Source organism: Leopardus geoffroyi, chromosome A1 (genome assembly GCF_018350155.1).
Source record: "Leopardus geoffroyi isolate Oge1 chromosome A1, O.geoffroyi_Oge1_pat1.0, whole genome shotgun sequence".
NCBI classification, from domain to species: domain Eukaryota; kingdom Metazoa; phylum Chordata; class Mammalia; order Carnivora; family Felidae; genus Leopardus; species Leopardus geoffroyi.
Window position 1 is genome coordinate 21,432,152 of NC_059326.1, and position 23,474 is coordinate 21,455,625.

At 36.9% G+C, this 23,474-nt stretch overlaps 1 long non-coding RNA gene across 1 annotated transcript in view; it reads right to left on the reverse strand.

Annotated features, from left to right (window-relative positions):
- Nucleotides 1–8,442, reverse strand: part of LOC123597068 — a 29,858-nt gene extending 21,416 nt beyond the window's left edge. The window contains exons 1-2 of the long non-coding RNA XR_006711942.1: nucleotides 5,884–8,442; nucleotides 4,846–4,946 (exon numbers count right to left, since the gene is read on the reverse strand). This is a non-coding gene — a long non-coding RNA (uncharacterized LOC123597068). The remainder of the gene's footprint in view (nucleotides 1–4,845; nucleotides 4,947–5,883) is intronic.
- Nucleotides 8,443–23,474: the final 15,032 nt, after the last annotated feature.

Sequence of the window (23,474 nt, forward strand, 5' to 3'; positions counted from 1 at the left end):
CAAGTCCTTTGCCCATTTTTTGAGACTTGTTTTCTCATTGTTGAGTTTTGAGAGTTTGAGAGTTTCTTTCATTTAAAAAAATTTTTTTTAATGTTTTTATTTATTTTTGAGAGAGAGCAAGACAAAGTGTGAGCAGGGAAGAGGTAGAGAGAGAGGGAAACACAGAATCCAAAGCAGGCTCCAGGCTCTGAGCTGTCAGCACAGACCCTGATGCGGGGCTCGAACTCACAGACCGTGAGATCATGACCTGAGCCACAGTCAGGCATTCAACCGACTGAGTCACCCAGGCACCCCATCTTTATTTATTTTTTAAGTCATATCTATGCCCAACGTGGGGCTTGAACTCATGACCCCGAGATTAAGAGTCAAATACTCTACAACTGAACCAACCAGGCACCCTGAGAGTTTGTTACATTCTTGATACAAATTCTTTATTACATGCTTTGCAAATATTTCTCTCAGGCTGGGGCTTGTCTTCTTTAGCAGTGTATTTTAAAGAATAGAAGTTTGTAAAAATTGACTAAGTCCAATCTCTCAATTTGTTCATTCATAGATTGTGACTTTTATTGTCACATCTAAAAAATCTTTGTCTAACTCGGAGTCACAAAAATTTTCTTACGCTTTCTTCCAGAAATTAAAAAAAATTTTTTTTTAAGTTTATTTAATTTTGAGAGACAGAGAGAGACAGAGCAAGCAGGGGAGGGGCAAAGAGAGAGGGAGACACAGAATCCAAAGCAGGCTCCAGGCCCTGAGTTGTCCGCACAGAGCCCGACGTGCGGCTCCAACTCATGAGCTGTGAGATCATGATCTGAGCCAAAGTTGGACGCTCAACCAACTGAGCCACCCAGACCCTCCTCTTCCAGAAATTTAACAGTAATTTTAAGCTTTATATTTAGGTCTGTGATCAATTTGGGGTAAATTTATACAAGGTTTGAGATGTAAATCAAAGTTCCTGTTTTTATATATGGATATCCAGTTCTTCTAAGCACAATTTGTTAAAAACAAACTATTCTTTATTCATTGAATTACCTTTGCACTTTGTCAAAAACCTGTTGTCCTTATATATGTGGGTCTATTTCTGGACTCTACATTCTGTTACATTAATCTATTTGTCTATTTTTACACTAATATCACTCTGTTTTGATTACTGTAGATATTTAATAAGTCTTAAAATCAGGTAGTGTCAGTCCTCCAACTTTGTTCTTGTTATCAAAGTTACCTGGGCTATTCTACATCTTTGCATTTCTATATGAATTTTAGAATCAGCTTGTAAGTTTCTTTCTTCCTTCCTTCCTTCCTTCCTTCCTTCCTTCCTTCCTTCCTTCCTTCCTTCCTTCCTTTCAACCTACTGGGATTTTGATTTGGATAGTGTTGAACCTACATATCAATTTAAGGAGAGCTGACATGTTAATGATATGAACCCACTGAGCCAGGAAAATCTGTCCAATTATTTAAGTTGTCTTTACTTTCTCTAACCATATTTGCAGTCTTTAGTGTATAGGTCCTTTGTGCCTTTTATCAGATTTATTCCTTAGTATTTCATATTTTTTATGCTATTGTAAAGGCTATATATTTTTTGTATTTCCATTTTCAGTTGTTTGTTGCTAGAATGTAGAAATACAAATTATTATATATTTATCTTGTATCCTGCAATTTTGCTACATTTACCTATTAGTTCTAGTAAGTTTTGTAGATTCCACCAAACGGAACAGATGGATGACTATGTCAGTTTTATTTCTTCCTTTCCAATACGAATATGTTTTTTTTTTCTTTTCTTGCCTGATTGCATGGCAGAACCTCCAATGTTGAATAAAAGTGGTAAGAACAGATATTACTCTGTTGTCCTGAAGTTACAGGAAAAGCATGCAGTCTTTCGCCGATAGGCATGAGATTATCTGTAGGTTTTCTATAAATGCACTTTATGTGGTTGAAGAAGTACCCTTGCATTCTAAGTTTGCTGAGTTTTTAAATTGGGAATGAATATTGGATTTTGTCCGATGTTTTTTCTGCACCTATTGAGATGATCAGCTTTTCTTTTTTAGATTAATGTGGTGAGTTATAATGATTGATTTTTGAATGTTAAACCAATCTTATACTCTTGGAATAAATCCCACCCACTTAAAATATTATCCTTTTTATATATTGTTGGATTTAATAAAATTTTGTCTGGAATTTTTTACACCTGTGTTCATGAGGGAAATTGTCCAGAGTTTTCTTTTCTTGTAATGTCTTTGTGTGGCTTGGGTATCAGGGTAATGTTGGCCTCCAGAATAAGCCTGAAAACATTCCTTTCTCTTTACTTTTGTGAAAGAGTTTACAGCGATTGGTTGTTTTGTTTTGTTTTTTTTTCTCTCTAAATATTGTAAGGATTCACTAGTAAAATCCTATGGACCAGAATTTTTCTTACAGGAATGTTTTAAACTAAAAGTTCAATTTTGGGGAAATAAATATATAACCATTCGGGTTATATATTTCTTCTTCAGTCAGCTTTGGTAGTTTATGTCTTTCAGGGAATTTGGCCATTTCATCTAAGTTGTTAATTTTTTTTTTCTTTGCCTAAAGTTGTTCATAATATTTCTTTATTATCCTCTAAATATCTGTAGAATTTGTAATGATGTCACCTCTCTCATTTCTGACATTGGTATTCCTGATAAGTGTCTTCTCATTTTTTTTTCCCCTAACCAGTCTAGCCAAAGGTTTATCAACTTTACTGATCTCAAACAACCAGGCTTTGATTCCTTAGATATTCTCAATTAATCTTTGTTTTCTATTTCATTAATTTCCACCTTCATCTTTATTATTTCATTTCTTTGGCTTCTCTGTGTTTGATTTGTTCTTTTCTAGTTTCTTACGGTGGAAGTTAGGTTGTTGCTTTGAGATTTTTTTGTATTTTTTAATGTAGGCAGTTCATTGGTATAAATTAAGATACGTTGTATTTTTATTTTCATTCAGGTCAAAATACTTTCTAATTTCACCTTGGATTTCTTCTTTAATCAGTGGGTTGTTACACAGAAGCATGTGATTTACTTTCCAAATATTTGGGGATTTCCAAATATTGGGGACCAGTTAGCTTTCTGCTATTGATTTCTAATTTAATTCCATTGTGGTGAAAGGACATAGTTTGCATGACTTAAATCCTCTAAAATACATTGAGACATATTTTATGGTCTAAAACAGAGACTGGCAAACTTTTTCTATAAAGGATCAGACAGTAAATAGTTTAAGCTTTATGGGTCACACACAGTCTCTTCTGTTACATATTTTTTCTTTTTTAAGAAACCTTTCAAAATGTGAAAACCATTCTTAGTTCATAGGCCATATAAAACCAAGCTAGATTTGGTCCCATAGTCATACTTTGCTAACCCCTAACCAAGAATATGGTCTCTTTGGGTAAATGTTTCATGTACTCTTTTTGAAGAGAACGTGTATTCTTCTGTTTGTGGAATGTTCTAGTGTTGAGTTTATTATGTCCTTGCTATGTTTCAACTTGTCCTAGCAACTATTTAAGAGGATTATTATTTAATAATAATAATTTAATTATTATGGAATTATTTAATTATTGAAGCAATTATTAAAATCTCTGGCTATAATTATAGATTTGTCTGTTTCTGCTTACAGTTCTATCAGTTTTTGCTTCACATACTTTGGACCTTTTATCATTTGGGGCATAAACATTTAGGATTATCACATCCTCCTAATTAACTGACTTCTTTATTGTTATGAAATGACTTTCTTTACCCCGGTTATACCCTTTGCTCTGAAATCTTACTTTGTTTTTACTATGTTAATACAGCTCCACCAGTTTCTTTTGACTAATAGTATATCTTTTATCATCCTTTCATTCTTAACATTTTTGTATCTCTATATACAAAGTGTGCTGGGTCTTTCTTGCTATCCAACCTGACAGTCTGTACTCTTTGATTGGGATTTTTAGATCATTTACATTTAGTGTGATTATTGACATAATTAAATTTAAGCCTATCATCTTGCTATTTTCTTCTTTTTTTTTTTTAATGTTTTATTTTTTTATTTTGAGAGAGAAAGAGCATGAGCAAGGGAGGGAAAGAGAGAGAGGGAGAGAGAGAGAATTCCAAGCAGGCTACACACTGCCAACACAGAGCCCAACATGGGGCTGTATCCCACGAACCATGAGATTATGACCTGAGCCAAGATCAAGAGTCAGACACTCAACCAACCCAGGCACCCCCTCATCTTGCTAACTTCTATTTGTTCCATTTGTTCTGTGTTCCATCTGTTCATTGCTCCTTTTCTCCTTTTTCTGCCTTCTTTTGGATTGAGTACTTTTTTTTTTTAAGTTTATTTCTGTTGAGAGAGAGAGAGAGAGAGAGAGAGAAAAGCAGGGAAGGGGAAGAGAAAGAAAGAGAGAGAGAATCCTGTCAGCACTAAGCATGACACAAGACTCGAACTCACAAACTGTGAGATCACGACCTGACCCGAAACCAAAAGTTGGACGCTTAACCAACTGAGCCACCCAGGCGCCCCTGGATTGAGTACTTTTTTATGATTCCATTTTTTGTCCTTTTGGCTTATAAGCCATAACTGTTCTGTTATTATTCTACTGGTTGCTTTAGGGTTTATAGTCTACATATTTAATTTATCACAATTTACTTTCAAGTAAATTTATACCACTTCACATATAATGAAGGAACCTTATAATATCGTATTTCTATTTTTCTCCTCCTGGTCTTTATGCTATTATTGACATATATTTACTAATGCATATTATAAATCCCATAATACATTGCTATTGTTTTTGTTTAAATCGTTATCTTAAAAGAGAATTAAATGGGGAAAAAAAACTTACATATTTGGCCATGTAGTTACCTTTTCCAGTGCTCATCATTCCTCTGTGTAGATCTGTATTTCCATCCGGTATCATTTCCATTCTGTCTGAATGACTTTCTTTAACATTCTTGAAGTGTAGTCTGTTGGATATGATATTAAATTTTCATTCTGTGAATTTTCAGTCTTTCCAACACTCTCAGGTTCAAAGTGAGTAATCACCAATTAATCTACTCCCTACCATACACTATTATAAATAGCCTGGGCTAAACTATAAAAGAGAAAACTGAAAAGGAGGAGCATATTGTACAACCATAAATAACCTAGAACCTTGCCTCTAAAAGTCCAGTTTAGGACAAAGGAAACTTATGGTATGCCAGGGTGTTAAAAGCCACTGAATAAACATGGGGCATCTTCTTAGATATCAATTTTATATTCCAAGATTTTAAAAAAATTTATAAGCACATTTACACTAAACATAGGGCTTCTATGGTATATAACGCAACCTTTATATTAAATTTAAGACAAGAAACTGAAGAAAATTCTAGTGTGGGATCAAGCATTCTAAGGCAATTATTCACTTTTCTCTACTATTAACCACACTTTTATGAAAAAGTTTGAGAAGCTGTGAACTTGATTATTCATGATTTATTAAAACCTCTCCTAAAATTGGATGCTGTCAACAAATATGTAGGTTATTCATAGAGGTTTTTATTTAATTTGAATATGCATTTCTGAATTGACCACTATATCCTGTTATTCAGCTCATGAATCATTTCTTATTGTGCTCATGAAAAGTAAACTTAATTCCAAGTTTTTAAAATACCCATCATTGGGGCGCCTGGGTGGTTCGGTCAGTTAAGTGTCCGACTCTTGATTTCAGCTTAGGTCATGATCTCATGGGTTATGGGATCAAGCCCCATGTCGGGCTCTGCTCTGACAGGGCAGAGCCTGCTTGGGATTCTTTCTCTTCCTCTCTCTCTGCCCTTCCCACCCCCCCCCACACATGCACTCTCTCAAAATAAATAAATAAGCTAAAAAAAAAACCTATTATTATTCCTGTGAAGGACTTTTACTTACCAGTTCTTACTTTTGTGGATATCAGCATGCCTACACGTCATTCAGTACCTGCAACACGTCATTCAGTACCTGCAACACTGTCCAATTTTCTGAATCCAATCCAGAATTGAATAAGAATACACATAACAAGTCTGTTAGAAATAGGCCTAAAACAAAGAAAAATAAGCTGGCTATGAAGACCCTACCAGAAAATCCACTTCTAAGACTGCATCCTAAGGAAATAAAGCAAAAATTTAACTGTTAGATTGTCCCTTTTAAAAACAGAGAAAAAAACACATATAATATCCCCAAATAAGATACTACTTAAATTATGGTATATCCTTATTTTATGTGGAATACTTACTTAGCCATTAAAGGATATTATAGCTGAATATTTATTGCCAGGATAAACAACAAACAGGTATGAAAATTTAATAAAAGGGGCTAACAGTGGTTATTTCTGGCTTTGGATTATTAATTTTTTTTCTACATCTTGCTCATCTTGTTGTATATTCTTTAGTATCAACTGCTTGTAATAAGAAAAACCCAAAGTTTCCAAAAATACTAATTCAACATGAATATTTGTTCAAAATGATGAGGTCATCATTTGTTTATCCATTAATCAACAAATATTTGCAATATTATGTAAGACATAGTCCTTGCCCTCATGACTCTTAATTTGTGAGAGAGAAAAAGGCTATAATGAACAATCTTGGAAACTTTTTATTCCTCTGTTTCATTCCCATTACTTTATTGCCCAGTCACTCTCTCTTATTTATAGTGGACTTTGGCACTTGGCTTTCAGTATCTGTCTCCCCTGCATTTCCTGCCATCATGTGCCAGTTCAGTGTCCATATGGACAACCTATCCAACAACAACCTTAAATTCTGACTCCACCAGCTTACAACCATTTCATTCAGTGATCCATACCCAGAGCCACACCTTCAACCTTCTGATCATCAAGAAATTGTTCCACAACCTTAGACTCCAATATTCTTGATCTGTGACCACACCACCTATCATTCCAATTTTTTCACTCCCTTCCTCTCTAAACACTTGCTTTCTTACCTTATTTTAACCTCTGTTCCTCAACCGTTCCCTTTTCTTTTTTTCAGACCACTGTCTCCAGCATAGCTTCATATCTTTTCCTATCTAGCTTAGTTTCCCAGATACATCAGTCTCTCCTGCTAATAACCTTGCCCCTGGCTAATTCCCTCTCCCATTCCTTAGGACATATATTTTATGCCACCTTATTTCAACTCCAACTTGCTACTTCCCCTATGCCCTTATCTTTTATGTCTCCTTTACCAGAAAAAAAAAAATCAAAACTATAAGCTACATACCTCCTAACCTTCTTGCTCCACATTTATAAGTTATACATTTAATTGTCTTCACCTCCTTCCTTCTAATCTCAGAGGAAGTATCCTTTTCTTCCAGGTCAACTCCTTTACTGCACACCTGATCCCACATTCCCTAATCTCCTATAGATCTTTCTTTACCTTTATTCCTCCTTCTTTCTAATCTCTTCTGTCTGCTGACTCTCCCCACATTTTATAAATATTAAACTCTCTTCACTGTAAAATCTCCTCCTCAATTCTATAAACTACTCCCTACAATGATCCTTTATTTCTGTTTTCAAGAAGAAATGAAGAGCCTTGAAATAGTATAAATCTGCTGTAATTTTTCTCAATTTAAAATAATTTTCAACCCAACACAGAATTCTGCCACCATCAATGAATGTATTGAAAGCATACTAGCAAACGTTACTAATGACAAAATTGCCAAATCCCATGATCTGTTTCAATTTACTTGACCTGTCTTTATATTCTGATAATCATAACTCCTTTTTTCCTGAATCCTCTCTCCCATTGGCTTCTAGAACATTGAGCTCCGTTGGTGTCCCCTTCCATCCTTCTGCTAGTTATTCTTAATATATTTTTTTTGCTGCCTTCTCTTACTCTGCCCACCTAATAATGTTAGTTCTCATTTCCTCTCACTATATTCAGTCTCTATGAGGAATGGCATCCAGTTCCTCCCAAATTTCAACATCCACTTCTGAGTGGTCACTTCTTAGTGACTCCACTTCTAGCCCCAGCCTTTCTCTTAAGCTTCAGATGCACATGCTGAGCTCCCTACTGAACTTCTCTATATGGATATCCCAGTGACAGTCTTCCATATTAAATATGTCTTCACTGAACGTCTTACCTCCTTCCCCTTTCCCAGTTTTCTATTCCACGCCCTTATACACACATACACATAAACCAAAATCCCCAGCCTTCCTCCATTTGCCTCTATGCTGGTTAATTATACCACTGTTGTACTCTACAACCAAGTGAGGAACCAGGCAGTCATTATAGATTCCTCCTCATCTCTATCCCATTACTTCCCTAGTCCAAAATGTCATTATCTCCCCCCATGACTGTAAAACCACACAAAACTACTTCCATTTACTTAAATAACTAGAACACATTTTACAACATTTCCCCTAGTATTTAAATTATGAAATTACAGGGGCACCTGGATGGCTCAGTCAGTTAAGCATCTGACTTTGGCTCAGGTCATGATCTCACTCTTGGTGATTTTGAGCCCCGCATCGGGCTGTGTGCTGACAGCTCAGAGCCTGGAGCCTGCTTCAAATTCTGCGTCTCCCACTCTCTCTGCCCACCCCACCCCCCCGCTCATACTCTCTCTCTCAAAAAATAAAATAAATTATGAAATTACAACCATGTTACCTTATTAGCAAACTAAGAAGGCTTATACAGAAACATAAGTAGCCTCCACTATTCCAAGATCAGAAACCTTGTTTATACTCCTATACCTAAGTGTTTATCACACAGCAGTTGTTGCTTTACTATCTGTTCACTTTTGAATAAGGTAAACATGGCATACTTAAAGATAACCATAATAATTATTAAGCTGCATATTAAACCATTGGATAAATAATAGGATTCATATTAATTTTAAATAACAAAATACAATTTTATACCTTGTTAGTTCATCAGAAATTCTTTAAAACCTGTACCACACACATAGCTATATACATAAACCAAATCAGGAATTAGATAAACTAACAAACCGAGTTTTCTCTATAAACTGAGCTTCCTTTTATTCTTATCCTGTCACTGACACCATCACCCTATCTATGCTCCCAAAATGATGAAAGCAAAGGCATCCTTGTAGCTACTCTTGGAGTAAGAATAGTATGGCCTAGGTGGATCAGAGGGGTCCCGCTGCCTCCCCAAATCTTTTCTGCTTTGCTTTCTGATGCCCGAGAGATGGAACCATCTATTCCACAAAAAAACTGCAATTTTCCTGAAGGAGAGAAACAAAGTATAGTATTTAATAATGCTAAATGAATGTACTTCAATAATACCAAGACACAAAAAACAAATGTAGAGCCTTCCTTTGTCAACTGGGAAAGGAGGGAGGAAAGTAGTATATTGTTAAGGGGTCTTCACAAGCAATGCCTTCCAAATCATTCCTGATTTTTTTAATATTCTTTAATGCACATGTATTTTGTAGTGGGGGGAGGATTTTTCAAAAGAGAGTCCACAGGTCTAGTTTCAAGAGCAAATAAAAGTTATTCACAAAGCATTTTTATATCAAGTGATTTAGAAGAAGCTTTGAACTTTATCATAATTAACAACTGTATGTACTAACATTTTCTACGTCTAAAGGATTAAACTTTAGGAACTTTCAGTTTTATATTCCTTTCCTTTTAAAGGAAATAGGAGTATAAAGATAGATGGGAGGATCATTAGATGTAGTCACATGCTACAAGAATTTCTTGTCAGGAAAAAGTTTTGTATCTGCCATAGTATAGTATGAGTAGTTTTGCAGTTTATTAAAAATATTGCAGTTAAGTCACATGAGCTTTGAGTTGTTCTGCCAATTGCATAAACATCTAATGGTTTAAAAAAAAAAACCTATGTTTATAAAATACATCCTCTAAAAAGGAAAAAAAATTAGTACGCATGATACTTCAAACCTCTTATGTTTCTTTAAGAGTTTCTTTAAAATTAGGTGTATGCTCTATATATACCATCCTGAGTTCACAGGGCCAAAAGTTAACAGTATAGGGTCATCAAGTAAATTAAATGTTAACAGCAAAAATTAAAGGACTTAAATTAAAAACATAGGGTCTAATCCTATGATGAAGAAAAGTGAGGAAAAAGTGTTCCCACAAGAGCTGTAAACTGTTCACCTATTTAAAATAAATTACTTCTTCAGAGCTGCCTTAAAAAGTTAATTTGTTTTAAACACATAAGCATTTCTTTGCCAAAAAAGAATGCTGTATTTTTTCTCCTCATTTCCCTATAGATTTGTACCACATGAAAGAAATAATGTTTTACATATTAAGAATAGAAATGTAGCGTGAGGCTCAATTGTCACAGAGAACTCATCACACGTTCTCAGTCATATCTCCAAGAGACCAGAGAGGGTCTCAATTTTACTTCTGTGTACTAAAAATAAGAAATGAATGCTAATAAATTCCTGGCTCCCTGTCCTCCTCAACTTGTAGGCCAAGGCTCACCCCAAGTCAATAAAGTCTCTGAGAAGGTCATGAGTTATAATTTTTTAAAGTTTTTACTCAACGTAAAGTTTATTTTATTAAAACCCTTCAATTTTCTTTTGATAAAGGATCAATAGATCCATCTCTATTATTTACAAGTCCTTTTTATTATTATATTGTTCCCCAAATATCAACATTTTAATGGCTAGGACAAAAACTTAACTAATGCTTAGTATATTTCAGACCATATATGGTATAGGATTTACTGTTCTAGGTGTGTCACTTTTTGAGAGGGGCTCTGTTAAACTGCAGCATAACCATTTACTTTTTTTTAAGTTTATTTAGTTTTTTTTTTTTTAGTAATCTCTACACCCAACATGTAGAACTCATGCCCTGACTCTGAGGTCAAGAGTCACATGCTCTTCCGACTGAGCCAGCCGGGAGCCCTACTAGTGGTCATATTTAAAGAGTTATCACACGTAGGTGGTTATGAGTTTATACTCAGTAGCTGCAGGGGGCACTCTGACAATGGGTAGCAGCTTTTACAAAGAGGTATGCTTTAACTGATATGATTCTATGACTCTATTATTTTAAAAACAATATTCTAAAACTCTGCATTTAATATTTCATCTAAAGACAGCAGGTTCACACAATTTTAAAAGGTAGGCAACTGAAATAAGTGGATTTATCCTTTTTCCAGGTATCCTTATTGGTAAAGGGGGTGGGGGAATTCATACTTCTTCAGTAAATATTAATCATTATTAATTGTAAATGAATTTTAGTTCAGTCACATACTCTGTGCCCAAGAATATGGAAGCAAAACAATTCTTCATATGGGGGGAAAAAGCCTTTATACCTCCACAACCTTAAATCAGAGTTGAAAATATGTATGAATCTGTTCTACTTCCATAATACTCACTCATAATATGATTTTTTAATTGAAATAGATATTTGCCTAATTTTCTTAAACATTACAAGAACTTAAAATACATAGATCATTCCTAAGCTATAATACTATATGCTTGATTTAATAAATCATTCTACATTTAATTTATATCTTCCTGGGGTTAAAACTATGACTTACTGGTAAAAACTGTCACCTCAAGCAAGTTAGGATTACCATCCCAGGCACTGAAGTTAATTATCAGAGCCCCCCCAAAAGGGGTGATCTTACAGACATGACTCCCAGATTCAAATTACATATAATTTAAATCTTCCATCCGCCACTAAGATTGTAGCTAACTTTCATCACTAGTTTGTTTTGCATCTTTGGATACCTTAAGATCATCTAGTTGGATTCTCCATAGCTCTCAAGTTTATGACTATGATCACAACACTAAACTCATGGTAACAAATGGGATCTAATTCTTTATGAACAAGAGAAGCAAATGTTTTTAAAAAGCAGATTTATAAGAATTGTGTGACCCATCCATCCATCAGCACCCTCCAGTCTCTTAACAACATCCTCAATTATTGATTTTTTTTAAATGTTTATTTTTGAGAGAGAGAGAGTGCTTGCAAGTGGGGTAAAGGCAGAGAGAGAGGGGGAGACAGAATGTGAAGCAGGCCCCAGGCTCTGAGCTGTCAGCGCAGAGCCTAATGCAGGGCTCGAACCCACGAACTATGAGATCATTACCGAGCCATGAGATCATGATCTGAGCCCAAGTAGACACTTAACCAACTGAGCCACCCAGGCACACCTCAATTGTTGATTTTAAAAAGTAATTCCATAACAATGAGATAGTGAAAACTTACAAATCTCTTCTTTCACTTCCAAGTTTTGCTTTTACAAATACTTTTTTTTTGTTGTTTTTCTTCTGTTAACTGTATTTGTTAACTGTTCAATTTTTCTTTTCTTTTTTTAATGTTTATTTATTTATTTTTGAGAGAGAGAGTGAGTGAGTGAGCAGGGTAGGGGCAGAGAGACCGGGAGAGAGAGAATCCTAAGCATTCTCTTGGAATGAGAAGAGATCGTACTCTCAGCCAAAATTAAGAGTTAAGAGTTGGCTGCTTAACCAACTGAGTTACCCAGGCGCCCCTCTATCTTTCTTAAAGACTTATCTCTTCATACATTGAGGATATTAACCCATTATCTGCTTTATAGGTTAAAAATATTTTTCAGTTTGTCATGTCTTTAATATTTATAGTGAATTTTTTCCTGTGTATTTTTTGTGTAGCTACCAAACAATGATCTCCAAGATTCTGTGTTGAACCTTTTTATCATTCTGCATATCTCAGTGACCTCATCCAATCCCATAGTTTAAACTACCATCTACAATTGATCAACTAGTAAATCTATAGACAACAGGCAAAGCAAAGTTTTCCCCTAAATTCCAGACTTCTAAATAAAATCCAATCCTAATATGTAGTTATCTATAAAGTGAGGATGGGGAGGATGTACTTAGCCCACAGACATCTCAAAATCAATACTTCATATATCAAAATCCATCAAACCTAGTTTCCTTATCTCAGGAAATGGCACCCACAGCTACTCAGCTGCCCACACCAGAAACCTAGGAGTCCTGTGACATACCTCCTTCTTGCTCTTCTCCATATATAAAGCCTCCTAAACCTCCTCTTTAGTCTTATCTTCCAACTTCTTCCATCTTTACTTACTCCGCTCTAGCCATATGGGCATTGAATGTACCAGTCCTTCCTGCTCAGGATATTACCATATGTTCTTCCTTTGCTTAGAATGTTCTTCCTTTTTGTCCTAGCTAATTCCTAAGCCTTGGCTTAACTGTCCGACCTTAGGAAAGCCTTGCTTAAACCTCCAGTGTTAGGTAGGTCTCCGTGGTGTATGCTTTCATTGCATCTGTATTTTTCTGTTACAGTACTTATCACAGTTGTAATTTGTATGACTATTAACTTACACATTGTTTCTCTCACTAGACCACACCACAAGAACTGTGACTATTTTGTCACCCCACTTATATGCTCAGTACCTTGCACAACACATGACACAGAAGAGGTGCTAAAAATAGTTACCTAGAAATACCTACATATTAATACTGAATAAATAAATCCAATCCCTTTCGAACTTCATTTCACTCCCATTTCTACTTCTTTCATTCAAGTACTATTTATTGCTTGCCTGGATACCACAATAGTTTCTGGAGGATCTGACCACTGCTCTCACATTTTCTTTCTCTTGCTTTCTTTTTTTAAAAAATTTTTAAGTTTACTTATTTATTTTGAGAGAGAAAGCCCGAGTGGGGGAGAGAAGAGAGAGAATCCCAAGCAGGCTCCCATGCTATGAGAGCCGGATGCGGGGCTCGAACCCACCAACGATGAGATCATGACCTGAGATGAAATTAAGAGTCACGCTTAACCAAGTGAGCCACCCAGGCACCCCTGCTCTCACATTTTCTAATCTGTTCTCCAGTATCCTTGTTAAAGTGAGTTTCTAAAATATAAATCTGATCATTTTACTCACAGGTTTAAGATTTTTCAATTGCATCAATATAAAGGTGACACACAAGGCCCTTCATAGTTTAACCTCTATCCACTTGATCAGGCTGAACTTTTCAACTCCTCCAAAGCCACGTAGCAGCAAATCACACAAACTACCCGAATTTCCTTGAACATGCAGGTTCTTTATGACTTCTGTTTCATTACACTCCAATGATTATGTTTAAAATGTTTTCTGTGGCAGATTTCTACACTTTCTTTCACACTGGAATAACCCTAGTCCTGTAAGGCTCCACAAAGGAATCCCTCAAGATATATAGCTCTACTTCTGGAAGGCTTTCCTGAGCCACTTATTCCTAACCTGGTTTAGGCATACTCTTACTCTATTTTTATCAAATCGTCATTTTTAGAGAATTTATCTATCTTCCATTAGACTTTCAGTTCCTTCCTTGGCAAGGACTACATATTTTTCATCTCTGTATATCCAATTCTGGTATGGACTTCGGTAAATGTCTGATTAAATCTGTGTGCCAAAACATATCAAACCCATCAAAACATACCTACCTGTGGGAACTGGTATTCCTACTTCTGGGAAATCTTCCAATAAATAAGCAAACAAATAAGAAAGTCAATTAGAAAAGGTATATGCATAAAAATGTTCACTTCAGAGTTTTTTATAATAGCAAAATATTAAAAATAACCTAAATGTCCAGCAATAGAATGGTAGAATCTGCTAATGACATGTAGTAGAGCAATTTAGAATGAAGATTGTAAAATTGATATAGTAATTCACAGATGCTTACAACATGTTAAGTGGAAAAAGACAAAAAAACCTATTTCACAGCATGACCTTTTAAAATAGCTATTGACTCAAAGGGAACGTGAAAATTGTATGAGTAGTCTGTGTGGATTGTGATTTCATTGCCTTTATTCAGAACTTTATAAATGTTGCTATGATAGCTTCTCAATTATAATTACAATGAAAAAAACTTAAAATTAAACCCATATCATTAACCCATGTGTATATATTAGTGTATGCACATTTATATATACACATAGTTTTGTTTATGTGTGTATATATATATATATATATATATATATTTGTGTGTGTGTGTACGTATATTTTTTCCTAGTTCAGTCTTACGAAAGATCCAAGAAGCAGAGACACTTCATTAGCATAAGCATACCTAGCCTTGGTCTCTAATACCATTCTGCGCTAACAGGAAACAGGGCTCCTTAGAGAAAAGGCTAATTCCAGGGCTGGAGCAGAGTTAAAGACAAGATAAACATGGAACATCTTATTATATCAGAAAGTAAGGAAGTGCTCAAAAAAAAAAAAATGATGTAGGCATATCACAAAGACATAGTACCCAAACTAAAGGTGCTCCCACTAGCTTAATCTGGGACAATTTAAACACCAAAATAATTAAATACAGACTCAAATACTTAGAAGTGAAAGATCATGATGTAACTTACCTTCAAGTGATTCAGAAAAAAAGTATACAAAATATACACATATAAATAAATATAGGTAAAACTCAAGAAAACAAAGCAAATACAGAATGGAAAAATAGGAACTCCTAAGTTAATGCAGATAATAAATAGACAAATAGAGTTGAAAGGGCTCTTTGTTCACAGAATGCTATGGGCTGACTGGTTTAGATGTGGAGAGAGCATTAGATTTGTTGACTCATTTTGCAACCATTATGGTAAAATTATATCAGCAACAGTTGATTCTAAATTTAAATGGGAATTTTGATGATGAGCAGGATGCATCTTCAAATATTTCCCCACAATTTGCTTTTTAATTGCCAGGAAGAAAAAAAACAAAACCCAGAGTAACTATAGAATGGAAAATTCGGGCCACATATGGATCAGGTGATCAAAACTAATTATTATCAATGAGGGAAAGATGGATATCATGTGCTTCTAAAAGTGATCACCTGTGCAGTAGTCCAGTTGAGAATATATATATAAGCCCAATTTAATCATGAGGGAACATCAGACAAAAACAAAATAAGGAACGTCTTATTTAAAAGAGGGGTGGAGTGAGAAGTTATATTCTTTAAAAATGTCAAGGTCAGGGGTGCCTGGGTGGCTTAGTAGGTTGAGCATCCAACTTCGGCTCAGGTCATGATCTCAACATTTGCAGTTCATGAGTTCCAGCCCGGCATCAGGCTCTGTGCTGACAGCTCAGAGCCTGGAGCTTGCTTCTGGTTCTGTGTCTCCTGCCCTCTCTACCCTTCCCCCACTTGCTCTCTGTTTCTCTTTCTCAAAAATAAATAAACATTAAAAAAAAAATTTTTTTTTTAATGTCAGGGTAATAAAAGATAAAGACTGGAAATGTTCCAAAGTAAAGGAAGCTAAAGAGTCATGACAACTAAATGTAGTACCTGACACCAGTCTGGCTCCTATACTAGAGGGGGAAAAGCTACAAGGAACAACCTACAAAATTGGAATATGGAGGTAGATTGAAGTATTAGTTCAATGTAAGACTATCAAGTATTCATGGGTTACAGGTCAGAATGTACGTAAATTAACCTAAAATGGTTCAGAAAAAAATTGTATATAAATATACATGTATGAGGTGAGAGAGATTTTGCACAAGAGCAAGCAGATGATAAGGATGTTCTATAAATTTTTTTTTTTAATTTTTTTTTTCAACGTTTATTTATTTTTTTTGGTACAGAGAGAGACAGAGCATGAACGGGGGAGGGGCAGAGAGAGGGAGACAGAATCGGAAACAGGCTCCAGGCTCTGAGCCATCAGCCCAGAGCCTGACGCGGGGCTCGAACTCACGGACGGCGAGATCGTGACCTGGCTGAAGTCGGACGCTTAACCGACTGCGCCACCCAGGTGCCCCAATTATTTTTATTTTTGAACTTTTTGTAAATTTAAAATTATTTCTAAGTAAAAAAGATTTTTTAAAAATTAAGTCCACCTTAGAGAAACAAGACCAACAGGAAAATAAATGTTACTTTAAGACCCATCTAAGCAAATTGTTTTTAAAACATTCTCCAGTGTATACTAAATTTTCAAGTTATTGTTCAAAATGTTTTCAAGTCTTCATTCTTTTGTAAAAGATGAAAAGACCTATAGCTTTCACAGTTTTATCTAAATAAGTTAATATGTTGAAGCCAACATTCCATCAGTTGTAGCTTTCTTATTACAAACAGCAGGAGGGAAAGAAAGCATTGAAATTACAAAACCTCTGTTCTCCACATTACCCACATTTACCATTCGTTTGCTGGTGATTGCATTCCAGTTTCCAAGTAAAACCTCAGATTTTAAATTATGACTTCAGTTCTACTGTTATGACAAGTAAAGAGTATGCAGAGACTCAAATGAGGTCTGTGGAAAGGAGTGGGGTAGGGCTGATTAACTTTTCATCATATTGAAGATGAAAAAAAGCTGAAAACTTCTACCCTAATTGAGTACCTAAATAACTTCTTTATTTTCATAAAGTACATCACTATGTGGAGTTTTAAAGTTTGGAGAAAGTATTCTTATTAGTTTTTACCTCTGAATTTGATGATCTGATGTAAAAACACTTTCTTTTTTTTTTTTTTTTTTCCTTTAAAATTCAACTCAATTATTTGCACCCCCTTGTGGTCAAACATAAAATTCGTCGTTTTCAAAACATCTTCCAATTGGGCTTTTTGTTCAGGCATAGGAACCATGTTACTAGATTTTGTTTTCCTCCTGTTTTGGTGAATTGAGATTATGAAGGGTTTTTGGTTTATGAAATAGTATTTTAAACAAAACAGGACTTAAATCTTCTAAAAGTGACCTCTATATAAACTTCAGTCTGGGCAAAATGGAGATAATTGCACCAACCTCAAGGGTTACTGTGAGGATTCAAGGGGAAAGTGCATATACTTGCTTAGCTGACACACAGTAGGTGCTCAGTAAATGTTATTTACCAACATCATCACTTTAGAATTCTCTTGACAGACTATATCGTAAAGGGGGTTAGATAAAAAATTTACCAGTTCATGCAGTTCAAGTACAATTGTTCCTTAAAGATACCACTTATCCAGACTTACGTCTGGCTGATTCTCGCCACAGATATAGTATATTTTTAAAGAACAAAGAATATATACTTATCTCTGGATGACAGAAATTTGGGTAGTTTTTACTTTATATTTTAGACTGGCCTCATTTTGCTCTTCCCCCCTCCTTAATTTTAATAATAAGAAAAAGCAATAAAACTATTCCACTTCCATATGATACTCTTAATGATAAATTGACATCCTTATTCATCTGGCAGAGACTGTTACTCATATTTGGCAAAAATAATTTGTCAGGCTACTTTATCATTTTAAGGAGCTTTTGATCACAAATGTTTAACTCCTATTGGCACTAGCTTAGCTTTTTAAGACATAAGAACCTATTTTTAAAGATTAGTGTTAATGACTGACAACAATAGCTAACATTTACTAATACACCAACCGCTGTTAAAATGCACTTACTATATTACCACATTTACATCCATACAACCCAATGAGATAATAGCATTACACCTTTTACAGAAGATAAAATTGAGAAAAAGTAACTTATAAAGCTAATAAGTAGCAAGGCTGAGATCCAAATCCAGGCAGTTTAGTTCCAGAGTCCACCCACTTAACCAGTGCACAGAAGTACCAGAGATGTAAAACAAACATACTACTTTGCAACATTACTTCTTGATCTCAAATTATAAAAATCCATTTCTTTTCTAATTGTACCTCAATAATGCAAATCATGCTAGCCTTCTCCCATTTCCCTACTTCTTAGTACTTCAGGCACTTTGAATATCCATCATCTTCTTTAACCCTCGCAATGATATACGTATGTTTTTGTATACTCCTACAGTTACTTACGGTTCATCACAAGTTGTTTTGCAACAGAAACTGGAAAAAAAAATGTAGCAATACCCCAGCTTTTAGACTGTTGGATTCTTTAGAAAGCTTATTATCACTTGGGATCAGGAAAAAATTAACCAGTCAAAAATAATCTTAAAATGTAACAATATAGGATCAATGGCAGTTGTTTTGTTTTCATTTTCATCTTAACTAGCTTGGTGGCGGGTAGGATAACTCTCCCAAGCATATGAATGCTTAAAAGAGGTTTCTAAGGAAGGTGTTAAAATATTGACAACTTTATCATCAATTATTGCTATCTTAGCGTCCAGTTTGGGGACGTGGGCACAGATTTGTCTACGTTTTGTGCCTCTTTCTACTTACTAGTTCTAAGATTTAGGGGCAAATTTCTTAATCTTAGTCTCGAGTGCCCTCATGTATAAAATGACAATAATACCTATATAACAGGACTGTTTTTAGGGGCAAACACGATCAATCCGTAAAGCGTTTATTTAGCTCCGTGCCAAGCCAGAGTACAAAGTACAGTACCACAGTCAGTACGTGGTATCTAGCTATTATTACTTTATTAACGTGCCGCACAATGGAAACCCGTCTTCGATAGTTTCAGTTCCTTTACCACCCTTTAAAAAAAAATCACCCTAAGTGATACCCAAAGACTACCCATTCACCTCCCCAAAACAGAGCAGAATGTTTAGGAACATGTGAGACGGTGAGAAACTGGACTCGATGAAAGCGTCTTCGAAACAGCCTAGAATCGAGAAGGGCTACAACACACTTAAGTAATCCTTCACTCCAGAGCACACGCACACCACACACACACACACACACACACACACACACACACACACACAAAGTTGTTGAGGAGGGGAAACCACGCCTCCTGTGTGTGCTCAGGTTGGATCGCACAGCAAGAAACAGAATGCCCCAAGTTCCAGAATCTGACAGATGCGGACTCATCCACGTGCTTGCAACCTGTGCCTCCTTGGGAAAATTACTTAAATTCTCTGAGCCTTGCTTTCCTGGTCTGCAAACCGATAATAATAATAGTACCTACCTCATAAAGTTGTTCTGAGGCTTAAGTGCAATAGCTCCTGCAAAGCGTTGACATACAGCAAGTGCTCTACACACAGGCGGGGCTGTTTTAAGTACACGTGTATCCATACACAGGGTCTCAGAGACACAGTCCGTTGTTAGTTTAGACACTGGCAATAAAACGTTTTTCTTTTCGTCTAGGCTGCACCCTTATTTGTTTTCCTCGAACAATAAAATAATGCCGATCGACTGACAAGTCATCTATGGACCCTCGGGCCCACAGTCCCCACAGTTCCTCCACGTCCGCGGCTGAGCAAAGAAACTGCACGCACGCGCAAGAAAGGAGGTCGGGGGAGAGACTGAGGAAGCAAAGTGTGAGCGGCGAACAGCGACTATTCTGCGCATGTACAAGGCGCGGAGGTTGGGGTAGGAGTTTGCGCATGAGCAGAAGTGTCGGGAAAGCTAGAGAAGGGTTAGGAGGCGGTATTGACAGCTGTGGAGGCAGCCCGCGTTCCCGGCATGCCCCGGGGCGGCGGGGTTGGCTCTAACGAATTTGAATGAGGAGCCTCAGCGCTTTCGGCGCCATTTTCGAGTGATGCCTGATCTCATCAATCTAGCGGGAGAGACGGGATAACCTGTCCGAGATTATAGCGCCGCTAGGACTCCGCCGAAAAATCACTTAAAAAATTGCCAAAAATTACTTCGTGCAAAGGGCAGTCCGCGGAGCTTCACCAGGGTTGGCGCAGACGGTAAGAACCTGAAGAAGTAACAGCGGGACCTGGGAGGTGGCAGTGGGGGACCGTCAGGCGATGGGGGGGGGGTGCAGCGAGTGGGCACTGGGTCCGCCCTCATTTTAATTGCTAAAAATGAGAGGAGATGGGGTTGGGGGTAATTGAGTGTCTGCGAGTGGGCGGCGGCGGGCGGAATGTGGCGGGAGCGCGGAGAGACGGGGGTGTGGGGGGAGGGGAGTTGCAGTTTGAGCGGGACTCTGACGGGCTGCGGCGGAGCAGCCGCCGCCCAGCAGATCTGTCAGCGGGACCCCCCGCCCGGGGCCGGGCTCGGGGCGCGGCGGGGCTCCGCAGGCCGGGGCTTCTTGACAGGAGAGGGGCGAGCGTCCCCTCCCCCATTTGCCAAACCGAGCGGTCTTTAATCGCAGTTTTCCCGGCCCGCTGACGGCCGTCTTCTCGTGACATGAAATTTAAGATCTACGGAAAATTAAGGACCGAGAGTATAGTGGGTGCCTCCAGTCCGTCGTGCGGACCTGCTGTCCGCGGGACCCAGCACTGTATATTGTGTTAGACGCTGAAGCGTGAGGTGCCCTCGGAATGTGGGTTTCACAACGTAGCCCTACGGCTTTGCGCTCCTCGGTCCCGGCAGGAGTAACCCTGACGGTGTCTGGCTTTTCCAATTTGGGCAAGATAGGGCGGGGGCAGACTTTTGAGGTTTCAGCGGGCTCCTAGGGAAGATGCTGGACTTTCGCTTTTTGCTCGGGATTTTTGTCCTTTGCTCTCACGGTGTTGTTTTTTCGGGGGGGGGGGGGGAGGGGGTGAAAGATAGGGTTTGGAGCTTGCAATTTCCTTCTCCCAGTTGCACTTTTCTTAGAAGACTCCTCCGATCTTTGAAACATGTCTCAGGGAAAAAAAGCAATCTGTGAAACTGTATTGATGTTTTCCTCACGAAAAAGTCTTAGCCCGGACAGCTTAACGGTAATTTTGCGATCTCCACCTTTTCTCGGGAACTCTCTTGACTGAGGCGGAGGGAAGAGGACTGTTATTTGTCTTTCCCTTTAGTGATTTTTTTTTTTTTTTTACGTCGTAGTTTCTACCAATTCTTAGTCGATAACTCTTGAATGATTTGAGCCAGTTACGGTTTTAAGCAGTACTTTATAAATAATGGCCTTCGTAAAAATTATTCATTAAAGATCTGTTAGGTTTTGAGTCTTTTTCTGCGCTGAAGGCACCGCTGATTAACCCTTTGCCGGTGTGTTTTGCATGTGGGGCGCGCGGCTCTGGGTTGCGAATATGCAGGAGATGGGTTTTGCAGCAGCTATTCAATTGTTCGCGAAGAGGAAAAACGCTTTCTGGGAACCGCACTCACACACTCTTTAGGACCACCTGCCTGAAGAGTTTTTCCCCCTGGAATTGATGTAACGACTGATTGATTTCTTATTTCTGTAAAGACTGGAGGACCCGCCCTCATTTAGAATCTGTCCCCGAGGAGAATAGGAGAGCGCAATGTGATGTTTTTCAAATTGTGTCTAACGGAGCTCCCAAAACACCGGACTTGTTACCCCCTGATTGGCTGGAAGGGAGCGGGACTAGGGGGTTTGAAAGTTGAACACTAGATTGTGATTCTCGACTTTGAGAAAAATACTTTTAGAGAACCACGGAAATAGTTAGGAAACGTTAAGACGGGGAGTTTGGGGGGTGGGGGGGAAGCTGGTGTTTAGTATTTTTTTCTTCCATAAAGGACTTTCGAACAGTTCTGAAATGTGTTATTAAAAGTAAAGCTGAGGATGCAGTTTTCGCAAAAATTGTAATTCTGTTGGCTGAAATTGCAAGACTTTTATGTGTTTGCCCCTGTTATCTGTTGGTTAAAAACTGACTGTAGGATCTAGGGTTTTTATTTCTTTGGCAGAAAATTTTCAACTTAAGCTACACATTTCGATGCAGATTTCGGGAGAATTGTTTCTTTTATTTTGATGATAAGAAACTTAAAATTTCTTAGGAATGAGCCTCCCCACATTGCCCATAAAAATTGTATGTATTTAAATTTATTTTCCACATCTAACTTAAAACACATGGGTTTTGCAAATTCAGCCATTGCTGTGGACTTGAAACTTTATTAACAAGAAATTTACGTTGCTTAATTTAGACAATACAACAGGTAAGTATGCACAGGTGCTTATGTATGATTTCATTCCTTTGATAAATTCACTGTGAAGAAATACATCGCATACACCATTGTGGGTGTGTTGTGTCTTACTTAGTTGGTTTTCAGTTCATTTTTGTTTAATGTTGGTTGAGACAGCCGTCAATATATTTCTATTTATTACCAAGCTTGTCATTCCGTTTAATTGCATCTTGATAAAAGGCGGGTGTGGTTTTCAAAGCAAATCGGTGAAGTCAGTGATAAACAAGATAGCTGTAGATACTTTTTAAGAGATTTTTTAATTTAATAGAAATTAATGTTCTTTTATGAATAGCAGTTGAAATTTTGAAACTTAGTTTGTATTCTAACATTAGGTCAAATATACATTGTTAGAAAATATTCAAATGAAAAGATCCCAGGACTTTTAAAATCTCTGTAGGGCTATAAATATAACTTACATTGAGTGAAATAGCTGAGTTTATAAATAATGCTATTTTGTATTGCCTTCATAACAAGAATTGCAATTGTGGAATCTTTGTTCATTACCTTTTTTCAAAGCTGTTTATTTTGAATCATCTCATGAAAATTTCATGAAAGGTGCTAATTATCCTCTCTATAAAATTTGACTTAATGAAGTTGTAGGAGACCTCATTTCTGTTTTAAGTGTAATTTTACCTATGATACAGAACTATCAGGTTTTGCTTTTTTTACTGTTATTTTGGGTTTGGGGTTTTAATTTTCATTCAGATTATTAAGTGACTTGGAGAGTTTTGAGGGTGGGGTAAGAGAGGGCTTTAAATTCCACCAGGCGGGTTAAACTTAACCATACTTTTTTAGTGCTTTGGTTTATGAGGGTTTTTGTTTGTTTTAAGGAGTGATGGTGAAGAATTGTTTTATTTAATAAGCCATTTTTTTAAAGAAGT